The 16,978-nt window shown below is 49.0% G+C and overlaps 33 non-coding genes across 33 annotated transcripts; all 33 read right to left on the reverse strand.

The window, feature by feature from the left end:
• Window positions 1-268: 268 nt before the first annotated feature.
• trnal-caa lies at window positions 269-379 on the reverse strand. Its single transcript has 2 exons — window positions 342-379; window positions 269-314 (listed from the first exon to the last, which is right to left on the reverse strand). It is a non-coding gene; the product is annotated as a tRNA-Leu (tRNA).
• Window positions 380-1,024: 645 nt separating this feature from the next.
• On the reverse strand, window positions 1,025-1,135 carry trnal-caa. The gene is made up of 2 exons: window positions 1,098-1,135; window positions 1,025-1,070 (listed from the first exon to the last, which is right to left on the reverse strand). It is a non-coding gene; the product is annotated as a tRNA-Leu (tRNA).
• A 203-nt stretch (window positions 1,136-1,338) lies between these two features.
• Window positions 1,339-1,410, reverse strand: trnac-gca. The gene has a single exon. It is a non-coding gene; the product is annotated as a tRNA-Cys (tRNA).
• Window positions 1,411-1,780: 370 nt separating this feature from the next.
• On the reverse strand, window positions 1,781-1,891 carry trnal-caa. Its single transcript has 2 exons — window positions 1,854-1,891; window positions 1,781-1,826 (listed from the first exon to the last, which is right to left on the reverse strand). It is a non-coding gene; the product is annotated as a tRNA-Leu (tRNA).
• A 203-nt stretch (window positions 1,892-2,094) lies between these two features.
• Window positions 2,095-2,166, reverse strand: trnac-gca. The gene has a single exon. It is a non-coding gene; the product is annotated as a tRNA-Cys (tRNA).
• Window positions 2,167-2,536: 370 nt separating this feature from the next.
• On the reverse strand, window positions 2,537-2,647 carry trnal-caa. Its single transcript has 2 exons — window positions 2,610-2,647; window positions 2,537-2,582 (listed from the first exon to the last, which is right to left on the reverse strand). It is a non-coding gene; the product is annotated as a tRNA-Leu (tRNA).
• A 190-nt stretch (window positions 2,648-2,837) lies between these two features.
• Window positions 2,838-2,909, reverse strand: trnac-gca. The gene has a single exon. It is a non-coding gene; the product is annotated as a tRNA-Cys (tRNA).
• Window positions 2,910-3,594: 685 nt separating this feature from the next.
• trnac-gca lies at window positions 3,595-3,666 on the reverse strand. The gene has a single exon. It is a non-coding gene; the product is annotated as a tRNA-Cys (tRNA).
• A 1,415-nt stretch (window positions 3,667-5,081) lies between these two features.
• On the reverse strand, window positions 5,082-5,153 carry trnac-gca. The gene has a single exon. It is a non-coding gene; the product is annotated as a tRNA-Cys (tRNA).
• Window positions 5,154-5,524: 371 nt separating this feature from the next.
• Window positions 5,525-5,635, reverse strand: trnal-caa. The gene is made up of 2 exons: window positions 5,598-5,635; window positions 5,525-5,570 (listed from the first exon to the last, which is right to left on the reverse strand). It is a non-coding gene; the product is annotated as a tRNA-Leu (tRNA).
• Window positions 5,636-5,825: 190 nt separating this feature from the next.
• trnac-gca lies at window positions 5,826-5,897 on the reverse strand. The gene has a single exon. It is a non-coding gene; the product is annotated as a tRNA-Cys (tRNA).
• A 371-nt stretch (window positions 5,898-6,268) lies between these two features.
• On the reverse strand, window positions 6,269-6,379 carry trnal-caa. The gene is made up of 2 exons: window positions 6,342-6,379; window positions 6,269-6,314 (listed from the first exon to the last, which is right to left on the reverse strand). It is a non-coding gene; the product is annotated as a tRNA-Leu (tRNA).
• Window positions 6,380-6,582: 203 nt separating this feature from the next.
• trnac-gca lies at window positions 6,583-6,654 on the reverse strand. The gene has a single exon. It is a non-coding gene; the product is annotated as a tRNA-Cys (tRNA).
• A 371-nt stretch (window positions 6,655-7,025) lies between these two features.
• trnal-caa lies at window positions 7,026-7,136 on the reverse strand. Its single transcript has 2 exons — window positions 7,099-7,136; window positions 7,026-7,071 (listed from the first exon to the last, which is right to left on the reverse strand). It is a non-coding gene; the product is annotated as a tRNA-Leu (tRNA).
• Window positions 7,137-7,326: 190 nt separating this feature from the next.
• trnac-gca lies at window positions 7,327-7,398 on the reverse strand. Its single transcript has one exon. It is a non-coding gene; the product is annotated as a tRNA-Cys (tRNA).
• A 371-nt stretch (window positions 7,399-7,769) lies between these two features.
• trnal-caa lies at window positions 7,770-7,880 on the reverse strand. The gene is made up of 2 exons: window positions 7,843-7,880; window positions 7,770-7,815 (listed from the first exon to the last, which is right to left on the reverse strand). It is a non-coding gene; the product is annotated as a tRNA-Leu (tRNA).
• Window positions 7,881-8,083: 203 nt separating this feature from the next.
• trnac-gca lies at window positions 8,084-8,155 on the reverse strand. The gene has a single exon. It is a non-coding gene; the product is annotated as a tRNA-Cys (tRNA).
• Window positions 8,156-8,827: 672 nt separating this feature from the next.
• Window positions 8,828-8,899, reverse strand: trnac-gca. Its single transcript has one exon. It is a non-coding gene; the product is annotated as a tRNA-Cys (tRNA).
• A 684-nt stretch (window positions 8,900-9,583) lies between these two features.
• On the reverse strand, window positions 9,584-9,655 carry trnac-gca. The gene has a single exon. It is a non-coding gene; the product is annotated as a tRNA-Cys (tRNA).
• Window positions 9,656-10,026: 371 nt separating this feature from the next.
• Window positions 10,027-10,137, reverse strand: trnal-caa. Its single transcript has 2 exons — window positions 10,100-10,137; window positions 10,027-10,072 (listed from the first exon to the last, which is right to left on the reverse strand). It is a non-coding gene; the product is annotated as a tRNA-Leu (tRNA).
• Window positions 10,138-10,327: 190 nt separating this feature from the next.
• On the reverse strand, window positions 10,328-10,399 carry trnac-gca. The gene has a single exon. It is a non-coding gene; the product is annotated as a tRNA-Cys (tRNA).
• Window positions 10,400-11,084: 685 nt separating this feature from the next.
• Window positions 11,085-11,156, reverse strand: trnac-gca. Its single transcript has one exon. It is a non-coding gene; the product is annotated as a tRNA-Cys (tRNA).
• A 370-nt stretch (window positions 11,157-11,526) lies between these two features.
• Window positions 11,527-11,637, reverse strand: trnal-caa. The gene is made up of 2 exons: window positions 11,600-11,637; window positions 11,527-11,572 (listed from the first exon to the last, which is right to left on the reverse strand). It is a non-coding gene; the product is annotated as a tRNA-Leu (tRNA).
• A 631-nt stretch (window positions 11,638-12,268) lies between these two features.
• Window positions 12,269-12,379, reverse strand: trnal-caa. The gene is made up of 2 exons: window positions 12,342-12,379; window positions 12,269-12,314 (listed from the first exon to the last, which is right to left on the reverse strand). It is a non-coding gene; the product is annotated as a tRNA-Leu (tRNA).
• Window positions 12,380-12,582: 203 nt separating this feature from the next.
• On the reverse strand, window positions 12,583-12,654 carry trnac-gca. Its single transcript has one exon. It is a non-coding gene; the product is annotated as a tRNA-Cys (tRNA).
• A 370-nt stretch (window positions 12,655-13,024) lies between these two features.
• Window positions 13,025-13,135, reverse strand: trnal-caa. The gene is made up of 2 exons: window positions 13,098-13,135; window positions 13,025-13,070 (listed from the first exon to the last, which is right to left on the reverse strand). It is a non-coding gene; the product is annotated as a tRNA-Leu (tRNA).
• A 631-nt stretch (window positions 13,136-13,766) lies between these two features.
• Window positions 13,767-13,877, reverse strand: trnal-caa. Its single transcript has 2 exons — window positions 13,840-13,877; window positions 13,767-13,812 (listed from the first exon to the last, which is right to left on the reverse strand). It is a non-coding gene; the product is annotated as a tRNA-Leu (tRNA).
• Window positions 13,878-14,080: 203 nt separating this feature from the next.
• On the reverse strand, window positions 14,081-14,152 carry trnac-gca. Its single transcript has one exon. It is a non-coding gene; the product is annotated as a tRNA-Cys (tRNA).
• Window positions 14,153-14,840: 688 nt separating this feature from the next.
• trnac-gca lies at window positions 14,841-14,912 on the reverse strand. Its single transcript has one exon. It is a non-coding gene; the product is annotated as a tRNA-Cys (tRNA).
• A 370-nt stretch (window positions 14,913-15,282) lies between these two features.
• Window positions 15,283-15,393, reverse strand: trnal-caa. The gene is made up of 2 exons: window positions 15,356-15,393; window positions 15,283-15,328 (listed from the first exon to the last, which is right to left on the reverse strand). It is a non-coding gene; the product is annotated as a tRNA-Leu (tRNA).
• A 203-nt stretch (window positions 15,394-15,596) lies between these two features.
• trnac-gca lies at window positions 15,597-15,668 on the reverse strand. The gene has a single exon. It is a non-coding gene; the product is annotated as a tRNA-Cys (tRNA).
• A 369-nt stretch (window positions 15,669-16,037) lies between these two features.
• Window positions 16,038-16,148, reverse strand: trnal-caa. Its single transcript has 2 exons — window positions 16,111-16,148; window positions 16,038-16,083 (listed from the first exon to the last, which is right to left on the reverse strand). It is a non-coding gene; the product is annotated as a tRNA-Leu (tRNA).
• Window positions 16,149-16,351: 203 nt separating this feature from the next.
• trnac-gca lies at window positions 16,352-16,423 on the reverse strand. Its single transcript has one exon. It is a non-coding gene; the product is annotated as a tRNA-Cys (tRNA).
• Between the last annotated feature and the right edge of the window lie 555 nt (window positions 16,424-16,978).

The following is a 16,978-nucleotide window of genomic DNA, read 5'->3' on the forward strand; positions in this document are numbered from 1 at the left end:
GTCTTCACTCTCTGGAGTGGCAAAGGCACCGCTCTCAACTGAATGCAATTTAACCTTGTGCCAGAATTTTGGGTGGTAGCAAAAATAGTCAGGTCAGTAGTAAAAGAGCAGATTTCATTGTGTTCCGTTGAGTAAAATCAGCTAATCTTCCATGGAGGACTTGGTGTTGGGGTCCAGTCAGCCTCACCGGTGTCCATTTTGACGTCTTTTCTCGCACAACCACTTCCCTGCGATGGGTCTGTCCATTGCCACTTCAAATAAAAGCCTATGTCAGAAGTGGGATTCGAACCCACGCCTCCATTCGGAGACCAGAAATCCCTTGCCTGAGGAAGGCACTTCGCCTTGAGTCTGGCGCCTTAGACCGCTCGGCCATCCTGACTGGCAGAGCTAAAGTGAGACGAGCTGCTCGAATCTTGTGTTTTTTGCGGAAAAGACTGAGGAGACACATTTTCAGCAGTCCTTTCATTTTCAGTTGAAGCATTTGCTTTCAGGTCACGGAGTGACCAGTTTACCAGGCTGACACAAAAACGGCAAAACAGTTAGGCAAACGCACTTAAGCACGCCAGCTTGCGTGCATGTTTGAGGGGGCACCACGATTTGAACCTGGGACCTCTTGATCTGCAGTCAAATGCTCTACCACTGAGCTATACCCCCTGCACAGAAAGGTGGACCAGACTGTTGCTTATTTTGTATCACACTGCGGCTGAAACGCCCTCAACACTGCTGAACTCAAGCATTTCTTTTACCTGTCTGACTGTCTTCACTCTCTGGAGTGGCAAAGGCAACGCTCTCAACTGAATGCAATTACACCTTGTGCCAGAATTTTGGGTGGTAGCAAAAATAGTCAGGTCTGTAGTAAAAGAGCAGATTTCATTTTGTTCCTTTGAGTAAAATCAGCTAATCTTCCATGGAGGACTTGGTGTTGGGGTCCAGTCAGCCTCACCGGTGTCCATTTTGACGTCTTTTCTCGCACAACCACTTCCCTGCGATGGGTCTGTCCATTGCCACTTCAAATAAAAGCCTATGTCAGAAGTGGGATTCGAACCCACGCCTCCATTCGGAGACCAGAAATCCCTTGCCTGAGGAAGGCACGTCGCCTTGAGTCTGGCGCCTTAGACCGCTCGGCCATCCTGACTGGCAGAGCTAAAGTGAGACGAGCTGCTCGAAGCTTGTGTTTATTGCGGAAAAGACTGAGGAGAAACATTTTCAGCAGTCCTTTCATTTTCAGTTGAAGCATTTGCTTTTAGGTCACGGAGTGACCAGTTTACCAGGCTGACACAAAAACGGCAAAACAGTTAGGCAAACGCACTTAAGCACGCCAGCTTGCGTGCATGTTTGAGGGGGCACCAGGATTTGAACCTGGGACCTCTTGATCTGCAGTCAAATGCTCTACCACTGAGCTATACCCCCTGCACAGGGAGGTGGACCAGACTGTTGCTTATTTTGTATCACACTGCGGCTGAAACGCCCTCAACACTGCTGAACTCAAGCATTTCTTTTACCTGTCTGACTGTCTTCACTCTCTGGAGTGGCAAAGGCACCGCTCTCAACTGAATGCAATTAAACCTTGTGCCAAAATTTTGGGTGGTAGCAAAAATAGTCAGGTCTGTAGTAAAAGAGCAGATTTCATTGTGTTCTGTTGAGTAAAATCAGCTAATCTTCCATGGAGGACTTGGTGTTGGGGTCCAGTCAGCCTCACCGGTGTCCATTTTGACGTCTTTTCTCGCACAACCACTTCCCTGCGATGGGTCTGTCCATTGCCACTTCAAATAAAAGCCTATGTCAGAAGTGGGATTCGAACCCACGCCTCCATTCGGAGACCAGAAATCCCTTGCCTGGGGAAGGCACTTCGCCTTGAGTCTGGCGCCTTAGACCGCTCGGCCATCCTGACTGGCAGAGCTAAAGTGAGACGAGCTGCTTGAAGCTTGTGTTTTTTGCGGAGGAGACTGAGGAGACACATTTTCAGCAGTCCTTTCATTTTCAGTTGAAGCATTTGCTTTCAGGTCACGGAGTGACCAGTTTACCAGGCTGACAAAAAAACGGCAAAACAGTTAGGCAAACGCACTTAAGCACGCCAGCTTGCGTGCATGTTTGAGGGGGCACCAGGATTTGAACCTGGGACCTCTTGATCTGCAGTCAAATGCTCTACCACTGAGCTATACCCCCTGCACAGAAAGGTGGACCAGACTGTTGCTTATTTTGTATCACACTGCGGCTGAAACGCCCTCAACACTGCTGAACTCAAGCATTTCTTTTACCTGTCTGACTGTCTTCACTCTCTGGAGTGGCAAAGGCAACGCTCTCAACTGAATGCAATTACACCTTGTGCCAGAATTTTGGGTGGTAGCAAAAATAGTCAGGTCTGTAGTAAAAGAGCAGATTTCATTTTGTTCCTTTGAGTAAAATCAGCTAATCTTCCATGGAGGACTTGGTGTTGGGGTCCAGTCAGCCTCACCGGTGTCCATTTTGACGTCTTTTCTCGCACAACCACTTCCCTGCGATGGGTCTGTCCATTGCCACTTCAAATAAAAGCCTATGTCAGAAGTGGGATTCGAACCCACGCCTCCATTCGGAGACCAGAAATCCCTTGCCTGAGGAAGGCACGTCGCCTTGAGTCTGGCGCCTTAGACCGCTCGGCCATCCTGACTGGCAGAGCTAAAGTGAGACGAGCTGCTCGAAGCTTGTGTTTTTTGCGGAAAAGACTGAGGAGAAACATTTTCAGCAGTCCTTTCATTTTCAGTTGAAGCATTTGCTTTCAGGTCACGGAGTGACCAGTTTACCAGGCTGACACAAAAACGGCAAACACATTTGCGCACGCCAGCTTGCGTGCATGTTTGAGGGGGCACCAGGATTTGAACCTGGGACCTCTTGATCTGCAGTCAAATGCTCTACCACTGAGCTATACCCCCTGCACAGGGAGGTGGACCAGACTGTTGCTTATTTTGTATCACACTGCGGCTGAAACGCCCTCAACACTGCTGAACTCAAGCATTTCTTTTACCTGTCTGACTGTCTTCACTCTCTGGAGTGGCAAAGGCACCGCTCTCAACTGAATGCAATTACACCTTGTGCCAGAATTTTGGGTGGTAGCAAAAATAGTCAGGTCTGTAGTAAAAGAGATTTCATTGTGTTCCGTTGAGTAAAATCAGCTAATCTTCCATGGAGGACTTGGTGTTGGAAAATAGCCAGTCAGCCTCACCGGTGTCCATTTTGACGTCTTTTCTCGCACAACCACTTCCCTGCGATGGGTCTGTCCATTGCCACTTCAAATAAAAGCCTATGTCAGAAGTGGGATTCGAACCCACGCCTCCATTAGGAGACTAGAAATCCCTTGTCTGAGGAAGGCACTTCGCCTTGAGTCTGGCGCCTTAGACCGCTCGGCCATCCTGACTGGCAGAGCTAAAGTGAGACGAGCTGCTCGAAGCTTGTGTTTTTTGCGGAGGAGACTGAGGAGACACATTTTCAGCAGTCCTTTCATTTTCAGTTGAAGCATTTGCTTTCAGGTCACGGAGTGACCAGTTTACCAGGCTGTCACAAAAACGGCAAAGCAGTTAGGCAAACGCATTTGCGCAGGCCAGTTTGCGTGCATGTTTGAGGGGGCACCAGGATTTGAACCTGGGACCTCTTGATCTGCAGTCAAATGCTCTACCACTGAGCTATACCCCCTGCACAGCGAGGTGGACCAGACTGTTGCTTATTTTGTATCACACTGCGGCTGAAACGCCCTCAACACTGCTGAACTCAAGCATTTCTTTTACCTGTCTGACTGTCTTCACTTTTTGGAGTGGCAAAGGCACCGCTCTCAACTGAATGCAATTACACCTTGTGCCAGAATTTTGGGTGGTAGCAAAAATAGTCAGGTCTGTAGTAAAAGAGATTTCATTGTGTTCCGTTGAGTAAAATCAGCTAATCTTCCATGGAGGACTTGGTGTTGGAAAATAGCCAGTCAGCCTCACCGGTGACCATTTTGACGACTTTTCTCGCACAACCACTTCCCTGCGATGGGTCTGTCCATTGCCACTTCAAATAAAAGCCTATGTCAGAAGTGGGATTCGAACCCACGCCTCCATTAGGAGACTAGAAATCCCTTGTCTGAGGAAGGCACTTCGCCTTGAGTCTGGCGCCTTAGACCGCTCGGCCATCCTGACTGGCAGAGCTAAAGTGAGACGAGCTGCTCGAAGCTTGTGTTTTTTGCGGAGGAGACTGAGGAGACACATTTTCAGCAGTCCTTTCATTTTCAGTTGAAGCATTTGCTTTCAGGTCACGGAGTGACCAGTTTACCAGGCTGACACAAAAACGGCAAACGCATTTGCGCACGCCAGCTTGCGTGCATGTTTGAGGGGGCACCAGGATTTGAACCTGGGACCTCTTGATCTGCAGTCAAATGCTCTACCACTGAGCTATACCCTCTGCACAGCAAGGTGGACCAGACTGTTGCTTATTTTGTATCACACTGCGGCTGAAACGCCCTCAACACTGCTGAACTCAAGCATTTCTTTTACCTGTCTGACTGTCTTCACTCTCTGGAGTGGCAAAGGCACCGCTCTCAACTGAATGCAATTTAACCTTGTGCCAGAATTTTGGGTGGTAGCAAAAATAGTCAGGTCAGTAGTAAAAGAGCAGATTTCATTGTGTTCCGTTGAGTAAAATCAGCTAATCTTCCATGGAGGACTTGGTGTTGGGGTCCAGTCAGCCTCACCGGTGTCCATTTTGACGTCTTTTCTCGCACAACCACTTCCCTGCGATGGGTCTGTCCATTGCCACTTCAAATAAAAGCCTATGTCAGAAGTGGGATTCGAACCCTCGCCTCCATTCGGAGACCAGAAATCCCTTGCCAGGGGAAGGCACTTCGCCTTGAGTCTGGCGCCTTAGACCGCTCGGCCATCCTGACTGGCAGAGCTAAAGTGAGACGAGCTGCTTGAAGCTTGTGTTTTTTGCGGAGGAGACTGAGGAGACACATTTTCAGCAGTCCTTTCATTTTCAGTTGAAGCATTTGCTTTCAGGTCACGGAGTGACCAGTTTACCAGGCTGACACAAAAACGGCAAACGCATTTGCGCACGCCAGCTTGCGTGCATGTTTGAGGGGGCACCAGGATTTGAACCTGGGACCTCTTGATCTGCAGTCAAATGCTCTACCACTGAGCTATACCCCCTGCACAGGGAGGTGGACCAGACTGTTGCTTATTTTGTATCACACTGCGGCTGAAACGCCCTCAACACTGCTGAACTCAAGCATTTCTTTTACCTGTCTGACTGTCTTCACTCTCTGGAGTGGCAAAGGCACCGCTCTCAACTGAATGCAATTACACCTTGTGCCAGAATTTTGGGTGGTAGCAAAAATAGTCAGGTCTGTAGTAAAAGAGATTTCATTGTGTTCCGTTGAGTAAAATCAGCTAATCTTCCATGGAGGACTTGGTGTTGGAAAATAGCCAGTCAGCCTCACCGGTGTCCATTTTGACGTCTTTTCTCGCACAACCACTTCCCTGCGATGGGTCTGTCCATTGCCACTTCAAATAAAAGCCTATGTCAGAAGTGGGATTCGAACCCACGCCTCCATTCGGAGACCAGAAATCCCTTGCCTGGGGAAGGCACTTCGCCTTGAGTCTGGCGCCTTAGACCGCTCGGCCATCCTGACTGGCAGAGCTAAAGTGAGACGAGCTGCTCGAAGCTTGTGTTTTTTGCGGAGGAGACTGAGGAGACACATTTTCAGCAGTCCTTTCATTTTCAGTTGAAGCATTTGCTTTCAGGTCACGGAGTGACCAGTTTACCAGGCTGACACAAAAACGGCAAACGCATTTGCACACGCCAGCTTGCGTGCATGTTTGAGGGGGCACCAGGATTTGAACCTGGGACCTCTTGATCTGCAGTCAAATGCTCTACCACTGAGCTATACCCCCTGCACAGCGAGGTGGACCAGACTGTTGCTTATTTTGTATCACACTGCGGCTGAAACGCCCTCAACACTGCTGAACTCAAGCATTTCTTTTACCTGTCTGACTGTCTTCACTTTTTGGAGTGGCAAAGGCACCGCTCTCAACTGAATGCAATTACACCTTGTGCCAGAATTTTGGGTGGTAGCAAAAATAGTCAGGTCTGTAGTAAAAGAGATTTCATTGTGTTCCGTTGAGTAAAATCAGCTAATCTTCCATGGAGGACTTGGTGTTGGAAAATAGCCAGTCAGCCTCACCGGTGACCATTTTGACGTCTTTTCTCGCACAACCACTTCCCTGCGATGGGTCTGTCCATTGCCACTTCAAATAAAAGCCTATGTCAGAAGTGGGATTCGAACCCACACCTCCATTCGGAGACCAGAAATCCCTTGCCTGAGGAAGGCACGTCGCCTTGAGTCTGGCGCCTTAGACCGCTCGGCCATCCTGACTGGCAGAGCTAAAGTGAGACGAGCTGCTCGAAGCTTGTGTTTTTTGCGGAAAAGACTGAGGAGACACATTTTCAGCAGTCCTTTCATTTTCAGTTGAAGCATTTGCTTTCAGGTCACGGAGTGACCAGTTTACCAGGCTGTCACAAAAACGGCGAAACAGTTAGGCAAACGCATTTGCGCAGGCCAGTTTGCGTGCATGTTTGAGGGGGCACCAGGATTTGAACCTGGGACCTCTTGATCTGCAGTCAAATGCTCTACCACTGAGCTATACCCCCTGCACAGCGAGGTCGACCAGACTGTTGCTTATTTTGTATCACACTGCGGCTGAAACGCCCTCAACACTGCTGAACTCAAGCATTTCTTTTACCTGTCTGACTGTCTTCACTTTTTGGAGTGGCAAAGGCACCGCTCTCAACTGAATGCAATTACACCTTGTGCCAGAATTTTGGGTGGTAGCAAAAATAGTCAGGTCTGTAGTAAAAGAGATTTCATTGTGTTCCGTTGAGTAAAATCAGCTAATCTTCCATGGAGGACTTGGTGTTGGAAAATAGCCAGTCAGCCTCACCGGTGTCCATTTTGACGTCTTTTCTCGCACAACCACTTCCCTGCGATGGGTCTGTCCATTGCCACTTCAAATAAAAGCCTATGTCAGAAGTGGGATTCGAACCCACGCCTCCATTCGGAGACCAGAAATCCCTTGCCTGGGGAAGGCACTTCGCCTTGAGTCTGGCGCCTTAGACCGCTCGGCCATCCTGACTGGCAGAGCTAAAGTGAGACGAGCTGCTCGAAGCTTGTGTTTTTTGCGGAGGAGACTGAGGAGACACATTTTCAGCAGTCCTTTCATTTTCAGTTGAAGCATTTGCTTTCAGGTCACGGAGTGACCAGTTTACCAGGCTGACACAAAAACGGCAAACGCATTTGCACACGCCAGCTTGCGTGCATGTTTGAGGGGGCACCAGGATTTGAACCTGGGACCTCTTGATCTGCAGTCAAATGCTCTACCACTGAGCTATACCCCCTGCACAGCGAGGTGGACCAGACTGTTGCTTATTTTGTATCACACTGCGGCTGAAACGCCCTCAACACTGCTGAACTCAAGCATTTCTTTTACCTGTCTGACTGTCTTCACTTTTTGGAGTGGCAAAGGCACCGCTCTCAACTGAATGCAATTACACCTTGTGCCAGAATTTTGGGTGGTAGCAAAAATAGTCAGGTCTGTAGTAAAAGAGATTTCATTGTGTTCCGTTGAGTAAAATCAGCTAATCTTCCATGGAGGACTTGGTGTTGGAAAATAGCCAGTCAGCCTCACCGGTGACCATTTTGACGTCTTTTCTCGCACAACCACTTCCCTGCGATGGGTCTGTCCATTGCCACTTCAAATAAAAGCCTATGTCAGAAGTGGGATTCGAACCCACACCTCCATTCGGAGACCAGAAATCCCTTGCCTGAGGAAGGCACGTCGCCTTGAGTCTGGCGCCTTAGACCGCTCGGCCATCCTGACTGGCAGAGCTAAAGTGAGACGAGCTGCTCGAAGCTTGTGTTTTTTGCGGAAAAGACTGAGGAGACACATTTTCAGCAGTCCTTTCATTTTCAGTTGAAGCATTTGCTTTCAGGTCACGGAGTGACCAGTTTACCAGGCTGTCACAAAAACGGCGAAACAGTTAGGCAAACGCATTTGCGCAGGCCAGTTTGCGTGCATGTTTGAGGGGGCACCAGGATTTGAACCTGGGACCTCTTGATCTGCAGTCAAATGCTCTACCACTGAGCTATACCCCCTGCACAGCGAGGTCGACCAGACTGTTGCTTATTTTGTATCACACTGCGGCTGAAACGCCCTCAACACTGCTGAACTCAAGCATTTCTTTTACCTGTCTGACTGTCTTCACTTTTTGGAGTGGCAAAGGCACCGCTCTCAACTGAATGCAATTACACCTTGTGCCAGAATTTTGGGTGGTAGCAAAAATAGTCAGGTCTGTAGTAAAAGAGATTTCATTGTGTTCCGTTGAGTAAAATCAGCTAATCTTCCATGGAGGACTTGGTGTTGGAAAATAGCCAGTCAGCCTCACCGGTGACCATTTTGACGTCTTTTCTCGCACAACCACTTCCCTGCGATGGGTCTGTCCATTGCCACTTCAAATAAAAGCCTATGTCAGAAGTGGGATTCGAACCCACGCCTCCATTAGGAGACTAGAAATCCCTTGTCTGAGGAAGGCACTTCGCCTTGAGTCTGGCGCCTTAGACCGCTCGGCCATCCTGACTGGCAGAGCTAAAGTGAGACGAGCTGCTCGAAGCTTGTGTTTTTTGCGGAGGAGACTGAGGAGACACATTTTCAGCAGTCCTTTCATTTTCAGTTGAAGCATTTGCTTTCAGGTCACGGAGTGACCAGTTTACCAGGCTGACACAAAAACGGCAAACGCATTTGCGCACGCCAGCTTGCGTGCATGTTTGAGGGGGCACCAGGATTTGAACCTGGGACCTCTTGATCTGCAGTCAAATGCTCTACCACTGAGCTATACCCCCTGCACAGAAAGGTGGACCAGACTGTTGCTTATTTTGTATCACACTGCGGCTGAAACGCCCTCAACACTGCTGAACTCAAGCATTTCTTTTACCTGTCTGACTGTCTTCACTCTCTGGAGTGGCAAAGGCAACGCTCTCAACTGAATGCAATTACACCTTGTGCCAGAATTTTGTGTGGTAGCAAAAATAGTCAGGTCTGTAGTAAAAGAGCAGATTTCATTTTGTTCCTTTGAGTAAAATCAGCTAATCTTCCATGGAGGACTTGGTGTTGGGGTCCAGTCAGCCTCACCGGTGTCCATTTTGACGTCTTTTCTCGCACAACCACTTCCCTGCGATGGGTCTGTCCATTGCCACTTCAAATAAAAGCCTATGTCAGAAGTGGGATTAGAACCCACGCCTCCATTCGGAGACCAGAAATCCCTTGCCTGAGGAAGGCACGTCGCCTTGAGTCTGGCGCCTTAGACCGCTCGGCCATCCTGACTGGCAGAGCTAAAGTGAGACGAGCTGCTCGAAGCTTGTGTTTTTTGCGGAAAAGACTGAGGAGAAACATTTTCAGCAGTCCTTTCATTTTCAGTTGAAGCATTTGCTTTCAGGTCACGGAGTGACCAGTTTACCAGGCTGACACAAAAACGGCAAAACAGTTAGGCAAACGCACTTAAGCACACCAGCTTGCGTGCATGTTTGAGGGGGCACCAGGATTTGAACCTGGGACCTCTTGATCTGCAGTCAAATGCTCTACCACTGAGCTATACCCCCTGCACAGGGAGGTGGACCAGACTGTTGCTTATTTTGTATCACACTGCGGCTGAAACGCCCTCAACACTGCTGAACTCAAGCATTTCTTTTACCTGTCTGACTGTCTTCACTCTCTGGAGTGGCAAAGGCACCGCTCTCAACTGAATGCAATTACACCTTGTGCCAGAATTTTGGGTGGTAGCAAAAATAGTCAGGTCTGTAGTAAAAGAGATTTCATTGTGTTCCGTTGAGTAAAATCAGCTAATCTTCCATGGAGGACTTGGTGTTGGAAAATAGCCAGTCAGCCTCACCGGTGTCCATTTTGACGTCTTTTCTCGCATAACCACTTCCCTGCGATGGGTCTGTCCATTGCCACTTCAAATAAAAGCCTATGTCAGAAGTGGGATTCGAACCCACGCCTCCATTCGGAGACCAGAAATCCCTTGCCTGGGGAAGGCACTTCGCCTTGAGTCTGGCGCCTTAGACCGCTCGGCCATCCTGACTGGCAGAGCTAAAGTGAGACGAGCTGCTCGAAGCTTGTGTTTTTTGCGGAGGAGACTGAGGAGACACATTTTCAGCAGTCCTTTCATTTTCAGTTGAAGCATTTGCTTTCAGGTCACGGAGTGACCAGTTTACCAGGCTGACACAAAAACGGCAAACGCATTTGCACACGCCAGCTTGCGTGCATGTTTGAGGGGGCACCAGGATTTGAACCTGGGACCTCTTGATCTGCAGTCAAATGCTCTACCACTGAGCTATACCCCCTGCACAGCGAGGTGGACCAGACTGTTGCTTATTTTGTATCACACTGCGGCTGAAACGCCCTCAACACTGCTGAACTCAAGCATTTCTTTTACCTGTCTGACTGTCTTCACTTTCTGGAGTGGCAAAGGCACCGCTCTCAACTGAATGCAATTACACCTTGTGCCAGAATTTTGGGTGGTAGCAAAAATAGTCAGGTCTGTAGTAAAAGAGATTTCATTGTGTTCCGTTGAGTAAAATCAGCTAATCTTCCATGGAGGACTTGGTGTTGGAAAATAGCCAGTCAGCCTCACCGGTGACCATTTTGACGTCTTTTCTCGCACAACCACTTCCCTGCGATGGGTCTGTCCATTGCCACTTCAAATAAAAGCCTATGTCAGAAGTGGGATTCGAACCCAAGCCTCCATTCGGAGACCAGAAATCCCTTGCCTGAGGAAGGCACTTCGCCTTGAGTCTGGCGCCTTAGACCGCTCGGCCATCCTGACTGGCAGAGCTAAAGTGAGACGAGCTGCTCGAAGCTTGTGTTTTTTGCGGAAAAGACTGAGGAGACACATTTTCAGCAGTCCTTTCATTTTCAGTTGAAGCATTTGCTTTCAGGTCACGGAGTGACCAGTTTACCAGGCTGACACAAAAACGGCAAAACAGTTAGGCAAACGCACTTAAGCACGCCAGCTTGTGTGCATGTTTGAGGGGGCACCAGGATTTGAACCTGGGACCTCTTGATCTGCAGTCAAATGCTCTACCACTGAGCTATACCCCCTGCACAGCAAGGTGGACCAGACTGTTGCTTATTTTGTATCACACTGCGGCTGAAACGCCCTCAACACTGCTGAACTCAAGCATTTCTTTTACCTGTCTGACTGTCTTCACTCTCTGGAGTGGCAAAGGCACCGCTCTCAACTGAATGCAATTTAACCTTGTGCCAGAATTTTGGGTGGTAGCAAAAATAGTCAGGTCAGTAGTAAAAGAGCAGATTTCATTGTGTTCCGTTGAGTAAAATCAGCTAATCTTCCATGGAGGACTTGGTGTTGGGGTCCAGTCAGCCTCACCGGTGTCCATTTTGACGTCTTTTCTCGCACAACCACTTCCCTGCGATGGGTCTGTCCATTGCCACTTCAAATAAAAGCCTATGTCAGAAGTGGGATTCGAACCCACGCCTCCATTCGGAGACCAGAAATCCCTTGCCTGGGGAAGGCACTTCGCCTTGAGTCTGGCGCCTTAGACCGCTCGGCCATCCTGACTGGCAGAGCTAAAGTGAGACGAGCTGCTTGAAGCTTGTGTTTTTTGCGGAGGAGACTGAGGAGACACATTTTCAGCAGTCCTTTCATTTTCAGTTGAAGCATTTGCTTTCAGGTCACGGAGTGACCAGTTTACCAGGCTGACACAAAAACGGCAAACGCATTTGCGCACGCCAGCTTGCGTGCATGTTTGAGGGGGCACCAGGATTTGATCCTGGGACCTCTTGATCTGCAGTCAAATGCTCTACCACTGAGCTATACCCCCTGCACAGGGAGGTGGACCAGACTGTTGCTTATTTTGTATCAAACTGCGGCTGAAACGCCCTCAACACTGCTGAACTCGAGCATTTCTTTTACCTGTCTGACTGTCTTCACTCTCTGGAGGCAAAGGCACCGCTCTCAACTGAATGCAATTACACCTTGTGCCAGAATTTTGGGTGGTAGCAAAAATAGTCAGGTCTGTAGTAAAAGAGATTTCATTGTGTTCCGTTGAGTAAAATCAGCTAATCTTCCATGGAGGACTTGGTGTTGGAAAATAGCCAGTCAGCCTCAACGGTGTCCATTTTGACGTCTTTTCTCGCACAACCATTTCCCTGCGATGGGTCTGTCCATTGCCACTTCAAGTAAAAGCCCATGTCAGAAGTGGGATTCGAACCCACGCCTCCATTCGGAGACCAGAAATCCCTTGCCTGAGGAAGGCCCTTCGCCTTGAGTCTGGCGCCTTAGACCGCTCGGCCATCCTGACTGGCAGAGCTAAAGTGAGACGAGCTGCTCGAAGCTTGTGTTTTTTGCGGAGGAGACTGAGGAGAGACATTTTCAGCAGTCCTTTCATTTTCAGTTGAAGCATTTGCTTTCAGGTCACGGAGTGACCAGTTTACCAGGCTGTCACAAAAACGGCGAAACAGTTAGGCAAACGCATTTGCGCACGCCAGCTTGCGTGCATGTTTGAGGGGGCACCAGGATTTGAACCTGGGACCTCTTGATCTGCAGTCAAATGCTCTACCACTGAGCTATACCCCCTGCACAGCGAGGTGGACCAGACTGTTGCTTATTTTGTATCACACTGCGGCTGAAACGCCCTCAACACTGCTGAACTCAAGCATTTCTTTTACCTGTCTGACTGTCTTCACTCTCTGGAGTGGCAAAGGCACCGCTCTCAACTGAATGCAATTTAACCTTGTGCCAGAATTTTGGGTGGTAGCAAAAATAGTCAGGTCAGTAGTAAAAGAGCAGATTTCATTGTGTTCCGTTGAGTAAAATCAGCTAATCTTCCATGGAGGACTTGGTGTTGGGGTCCAGTCAGCCTCACCGGTGTCCATTTTGACGTCTTTTCTCGCACAACCACTTCCCTGCGATGGGTCTGTCCATTGCCACTTCAAATAAAAGCCTATGTCAGAAGTGGGATTCGAACCCACGCCTCCATTCGGAGACCAGAAATCCCTTGCCTGGGGAAGGCACTTCGCCTTGAGTCTGGCGCCTTAGACCGCTCGGCCATCCTGACTGGCAGAGCTAAAGTGAGACGAGCTGCTTGAAGCTTGTGTTTTTTGCGGAGGAGACTGAGGAGACACATTTTCAGCAGTCCTTTCATTTTCAGTTGAAGCATTTGCTTTCAGGTCACGGAGTGACCAGTTTACCAGGCTGACACAAAAACGGCAAACGCATTTGCGCACGCCAGCTTGCGTGCATGTTTGAGGGGGCACCAGGATTTGATCCTGGGACCTCTTGATCTGCAGTCAAATGCTCTACCACTGAGCTATACCCCCTGCACAGGGAGGTGGACCAGACTGTTGCTTATTTTGTATCAAACTGCGGCTGAAACGCCCTCAACACTGCTGAACTCGAGCATTTCTTTTACCTGTCTGACTGTCTTCACTCTCTGGAGGCAAAGGCACCGCTCTCAACTGAATGCAATTACACCTTGTGCCAGAATTTTGGGTGGTAGCAAAAATAGTCAGGTCTGTAGTAAAAGAGATTTCATTGTGTTCCGTTGAGTAAAATCAGCTAATCTTCCATGGAGGACTTGGTGTTGGAAAATAGCCAGTCAGCCTCAACGGTGTCCATTTTGACGTCTTTTCTCGCACAACCATTTCCCTGCGATGGGTCTGTCCATTGCCACTTCAAGTAAAAGCCCATGTCAGAAGTGGGATTCGAACCCACGCCTCCATTCGGAGACCAGAAATCCCTTGCCTGAGGAAGGCCCTTCGCCTTGAGTCTGGCGCCTTAGACCGCTCGGCCATCCTGACTGGCAGAGCTAAAGTGAGACGAGCTGCTCGAAGCTTGTGTTTTTTGCGGAGGAGACTGAGGAGAGACATTTTCAGCAGTCCTTTCATTTTCAGTTGAAGCATTTGCTTTCAGGTCACGGAGTGACCAGTTTACCAGGCTGTCACAAAAACGGCGAAACAGTTAGGCAAACGCATTTGCGCACGCCAGCTTGCGTGCATGTTTGAGGGGGCACCAGGATTTGAACCTGGGACCTCTTGATCTGCAGTCAAATGCTCTACCACTGAGCTATACCCCCTGCACAGCGAGGTGGACCAGACTGTTGCTTATTTTGTATCACACTGCGGCTGAAACGCCCTCAACACTGCTGAACTCAAGCATTTCTTTTACCTGTCTGACTGTCTTCACTCTCTGGAGTGGCAAAGGCACCGCTCTCAACTGAATGCAATTAAACCTTGTGCCAAAATTTTGGGTGGTAGCAAAAATAGTCAGGTCTGTAGTAAAAGAGCAGATTTCATTGTGTTCTGTTGAGTAAAATCAGCTAATCTTCCATGGAGGACTTGGTGTTGGAAAATAGCCAGTCAGCCTCACCGGTGTCCATTTTGACGTCTTTTCTCGCACAACCACTTCCCTGCGATAGGTCTGTCCATTGCCACTTCAAATAAAAGCCTATGTCAGAAGTGGGATTCGAACCCAAGCCTCCATTCGGAGACCAGAAATCCCTTGCCTGAGGAAGGCACTTCGCCTTGAGTCTGGCGCCTTAGACCGCTCGGCCATCCTGACTGGCAGAGCTAAAGTGAGACGAGCTGCTCGAAGCTTGTGTTTTTTGCGGAAAAGACTGAGGAGACACATTTTCAGCAGTCCTTTCATTTTCAGTTGAAGCATTTGCTTTCAGGTCACGGAGTGACCAGTTTACCAGGCTGACACAAAAACGGCAAAACAGTTAGGCAAACGCACTTAAGCACGCCAGCTTGCGTGCATGTTTGAGGGGGCACCAGGATTTGAACCTGGGACCTCTTGATCTGCAGTCAAATGCTCTACCACTGAGCTATACCCCCTGCACAGCAAGGTGGACCAGACTGTTGCTTATTTTGTATCACACTGCGGCTGAAACGCCCTCAACACTGCTGAACTCAAGCATTTCTTTTACCTGTCTGACTGTCTTCACTCTCTGGAGTGGCAAAGGCACCGCTCTCAACTGAATGCAATTTAACCTTGTGCCAGAATTTTGGGTGGTAGCAAAAATAGTCAGGTCAGTAGTAAAAGAGCAGATTTCATTGTGTTCCGTTGAGTAAAATCAGCTAATCTTCCATGGAGGACTTGGTGTTGGGGTCCAGTCAGCCTCACCGGTGTCCATTTTGACGTCTTTTCTCGCACAACCACTTCCCTGCGATGGGTCTGTCCATTGCCACTTCAAATAAAAGCCTATGTCAGAAGTGGGATTCGAACCCACGCCTCCATTCGGAGACCAGAAATCCCTTGCCTGGGGAAGGCACTTCGCCTTGAGTCTGGCGCCTTAGACCGCTCGGCCATCCTGACTGGCAGAGCTAAAGTGAGACGAGCTGCTCGAAGCTTGTGTTTTTTGCGGAGGAGACTGAGGAGACACATTTTCAGCAGTCCTTTCATTTTCAGTTGAAGCATTTGCTTTCAGGTCACGGAGTGACCAGTTTACCAGGCTGTCACAAAAACGGCAAAGCAGTTAGGCAAACGCATTTGCGCAGGCCAGTTTGCGTGCATGTTTGAGGGGGCACCAGGATTTGAACCTGGGACCTCTTGATCTGCAGTCAAATGCTCTACCACTGAGCTATACCCCCTGCACAGCAAGGTGGACCAGACTGTTGCTTATTTTGTATCAAACTGCGGCTGAAACGCCCTCAACACTGCTGAACTCAAGCATTTATTTTACCTGTCTGACTGTCTTCACTCTCTGGAGGCAAAGGCACCGCTCTCAACTGAATGCAATTACACCTTGTGCCAGAATTTTGGGTGGTAGCAAAAATAGTCAGGTCTGTAGTAAAAGAGATTTCATTGTGTTCCGTTGAGTAAAATCAGCTAATCTTCCATGGAGGACTTGGTGTTGGAAAATAGCCAGTCAGCCTCAACGGTGTCCATTTTGACGTCTTTTCTCGCACAACCATTTCCCTGCGATGGGTCTGTCCATTGCCACTTCAAGTAAAAGCCTATGTCAGAAGTGGGATTCGAACCCACGCCTCCATTCGGAGACCAGAAATCCCTTGCCTGAGGAAGGCCCTTCGCCTTGAGTCTGGCGCCTTAGACCGCTCGGCCATCCTGACTGGCAGAGCTAAAGTGAGACGAGCTGCTCGAAGCTTGTGTTTTTTGCGGAAAAGACTGAGGAGACACATTTTCAGCAGTCCTTTCATTTTCAGTTGAAGCATTTGCTTTCAGGTCACGGAGTGACCAGTTTACCAGGCTGTCACAAAAACGGCGAAACAGTTAGGCAAACGCATTTGCGCACGCCAGCTTGCGTGCATGTTTGAGGGGGCACCAGGATTTGAACCTGGGACCTCTTGATCTGCAGTCAAATGCTCTACCACTGAGCTATACCCCCTGCACAGCGAGGTGGACCAGACTGTTGCTTATTTTGTATCACACTGCGGCTGAAACGCCCTCAACACTGCTGAACTCAAGCATTTCTTTTACCTGTCTGACTGTCTTCACTCTCTGGAGTGGCAAAGGCACCGCTCTCAACTGAATGCAATTAAACCGTGTGCCAAAATTTTGGGTGGTAGCAAAAATAGTCAGGTCTGTAGTAAAAGAGCAGATTTCATTGTGTTCTGTTGAGTAAAATCAGCTAATCTTCCATGGAGGACTTGGTGTTGGAAAATAGCCAGTCAGCCTCACCGGTGTCCATTTTGACGTCTTTTCTCGCACAACCACTTCCCTGCGATGGGTCTGTCCAATGCCACTTCAAATAAAAGCCTATGTCAGAAGTGGGATTCGAACCCAAGCCTCCATTTGGAGACCAGAAATCCCTTGCCTGAGGAAGGCACTTCGCCTTGAGTCTGGCGCCTTAGACCGCTCGGCCATCCTGACTGGCAGAGCTAAAGTGAGACGAGCTGCTCGAAGCTTGTGTTTTTTGCGGAAAAGACTGAGGAGACACATT

This window comes from Alosa sapidissima, chromosome 8 (assembly GCF_018492685.1).
Source record: "Alosa sapidissima isolate fAloSap1 chromosome 8, fAloSap1.pri, whole genome shotgun sequence".
NCBI lineage: Eukaryota > Metazoa > Chordata > Actinopteri > Clupeiformes > Clupeidae > Alosa > Alosa sapidissima.